This window comes from Alexandromys fortis, unplaced genomic scaffold (assembly GCF_014885135.2).
Source record: "Alexandromys fortis isolate MF-2015 unplaced genomic scaffold, M_Fortis_MF-2015_v1.1 scaffold_145, whole genome shotgun sequence".
Lineage (NCBI taxonomy): Eukaryota > Metazoa > Chordata > Mammalia > Rodentia > Cricetidae > Alexandromys > Alexandromys fortis.
Window position 1 is genome coordinate 2,405,691 of NW_026068049.1, and position 3,261 is coordinate 2,408,951.

Below are 3,261 nucleotides of genomic sequence, written 5' to 3' on the forward strand. Positions count from 1 at the left end.
TTGGGAGCGTAGCCCCAGCCCCTGGCCTGGGAGTTGCTTTGCTCTGGACTCCAAATCCCAGCATGCCAGGTCCTGACCCCTCCCTGGGTGTCCCACTTGCACAGGCTGCTTGCAGAATGTGGCTGATTCCTCCTTTGCTAAGAAGTGGTCCCTACTGTTTCCCAGCACCCTGGGGCACAAACGGGGTGGGGGGAGACGTTGTTTGGCACTCAGCTGAGCTATTGTGCTCTGAGTTTCCTAAGCCCTCCTAGTAAACCCAGCAAAGGTGCAGCTCCATTCCTAACCAGAATAGCAGCACTAACCCCACCCCACCCCTACACTCCTATGAGCAAGAGAGGTAGTCAAGTCCAGTGAGGATGTCAAGGTGTCTGAGTTTCTTGGTTGGAGCCTGCCCCCTGCAGGTTAATGTGGGTAACTGCAGTTCAACTGTGCAGCCTTCTTGCAAAAGCCCCTTTGTCTTCCCCAAGAACCAAAGGAAGTGGATCTGGGAGTTTCTGCTGAAGCCTGCTTTGGGCTGAGTCACTTTCTAGCGGCCATCTTTCTAGAGTGGCCATCTCTCAGCTTCTTCATTTGCTCTGGAAATAGCAGAGAAATAAACTGACTCTTCCTCATGGGAAAAAAAAATTCAGAGTTTTCACAGAGACTATGCTGAGTCCAAACAACCTCTGGTTTTTTTTAAAATATTTATTTATTTATTATGTATACAATATTCTTTCTGCCTTATGCCTGAAGGCCAGAAGAGGGCGCCAGACCTCATTACAGATGGTTGTGAGCCACCATGTGGTTGCTGGGAATTGAACTCAGAACCTTTGGAAGGACAGGCAATGCTCTTTACCTCTGAGCCATCTCTCCAGCCCCAACCTCTGGTTTTTTTAAATTACATTTTCTTTAATTAAGAATAATTAATGCCTTACAAGGGATGGAGAGATGGCTCAGGGTTAAGAGCACTTGCTGTTTTTGCAAAGGACACAAGTTCAATTCCCAGCACCCACATCTGTAACTCCAGTGTCAGGGGCTTGACACCCTCTTCTGACAGGCACACATGTGGTATGCGGACAAAAACCATAAATAAATAAACAAAAGTTAAAATAAACATTTAAAATAATAATTAATGTTTTACTTAGCATACAAAAAATGGGTTTCCCCTACACTATGCTTTCCACTCTCCCAAACAGCCCCTCTTCTGCTTTTACGTCACAGTTGTGTGAGGGTATCTTATGAGATTTTAGGGAGGGAAAGAGGAGAACACATACATGTAAGTGGGCGTGCGTGTGCGTGCGTGCACACACACTTGCATGCTGTCTGTTTGGGGCTTGAACTTGCTACATGAGGTGGGAGTGCTCCTCATTTCAGGCAACAGGCCACAGCAGGAGTCCAAAGGCAAAGTTTTGGGCCCACAAGACAAAGGGCAGCTCAGTTCTTAAAGGCTTCTAAGGCAGAGTGTGGGCTGGAGGCAGCTGCATGGTGAGGAAGCAGGTTCAGTTGACATGTGACCCATGCAGCGTACATGAGTGATGAGTACAAAGGCCCTTGGGGGAGAGTGGGAACACAGTCAAGCTGCTGCGGATCCCAGAGGCCACTGGAGGTCTGGGCCCTACCTTCTCTGTTTGGTCTGAAGGACCCGGATACTCACTCTCTTCTGTGCATGTATAGTGGAGTTGAAGGAATTCATGTCTGGCTTTTACGTTAAAAAACAAGACAAAACAAACAAACAAACAAAAAAAGCCATAGTATTTGCCTTAATTCTTTGAGAGTTTCATGCAATATCTGTTGATCGTAGTTCCTCTCCCCTCCTCCACATAACTCCTCCCAGATTCCTCCTCCCTACCACCCCCACACTGCAGAAGATGGGTGGAAAGACAGAGGTCCTCAGGCTCTCGGGCTCTTCCCGCCCCTCTTCTGCAGTGTTCACTGGGCCTTGGGTGTAGGACTGTGTTGTGGATTGGTTGGTGATGGGCACCCACGAGTCTGTTGCTCTCTGCATGTTGACCAGTTCAGGGTTTCTATGACGGTCTCTGTCTGCTGCAGAAAGAAGGCTCTTGGATGAGGGGAGAGCTCCACTTGAATGTCCACGAAAGGATGAACTAGGAAGTTAGAAATGACTCTGGAAAGTGGCTCGTCTGAAACTCCTGGTGATCTTTGTTTATACCCAGAGCAGAATGCAGAAAGCTGACTGGGCATCCAGGGGAGGAGTTTGATAACTTGGGCTTCCCCCTGGGAGGATCTGGATAGACGATTGATCGTCAGCACCTGGCCGAAGCCAGTGTCTTTGGTCTTTTCTTCTCTCCTGATAGAATTAGATATTTTGAGATGCTTGTTTGGATTCTTGCCTGGAAAACACGAGACTTACTTGTCTGTGAGTGTCACTCGGTCCCTTCTTTTCAGGATGGTAGCAATACTTCCCTTAGTTACTTCTTCTAACTCTTGGTCCCAGGGACCCAACTTTTCTAACCTATTCATGTAATCTGCTCCCAAGATTTGGGGGCAGGGACAATTGTCTGGACACTTGGCCTAGGGAGGGGTCAGGAACTCTCATTGTTCTTTCTTCTTCTTAGAAAAAGTCATTAATTATGCATTAATTTGTTGTGTGTGCTTGTGTGTGTGCAGGTGTGATATTTGTGCACACACACATATGCCATGGTCATTGTGTGGAGCTCAGAAAACAACCTGTGAGAATCAGCTTTCTTTCTCAATCATGTGAGTCCTCTCTCTCTCTCCCCCCTTTCTTCCGTCCTTCCCTTCCTTCCTCCCTCCTTCCATCCCTCCTCCTGTTGAAATAGGAGCAGCGGGGTTGCATCCCCAGCACCCCGGCCACCTGCCAGCTCATGCCCGAAATAACAACACACAAACTGTATTCTTTTAAACACTGCTTGCCCATTATATCTAGCCTCTTCTCGGCTAACTCTCGCACCTGGACTAGCCCATTTCTAATAATTGTTTGTAGCACCCCAAGGTGCGCTTACCGGGAAGATTCTAGCCTATGTCCATCCTGGGTCAGAGCTGAGAGGAGCTATTGCGTCTACCTGGGAGAGCTGAGCATGGCATCTCTGCTCCAGAGAGCAGAGCTATCGGGTCTACCCGGGAGAGCTGAGCATGGCGTCTCTGCTCCAGAGAGCAGAGCTGTCGAGTCTCTCCGGGAGCAGAGCAGAGTCTGAGCTCACTTCCTCTTCCTCCCAGCATCCTATTCTGTTTACTCCTCCCACCTATGTTTTAACCTATCAGGGCTAAGGAGTTTCTTTATTGCTTAACCAATGAAATCAA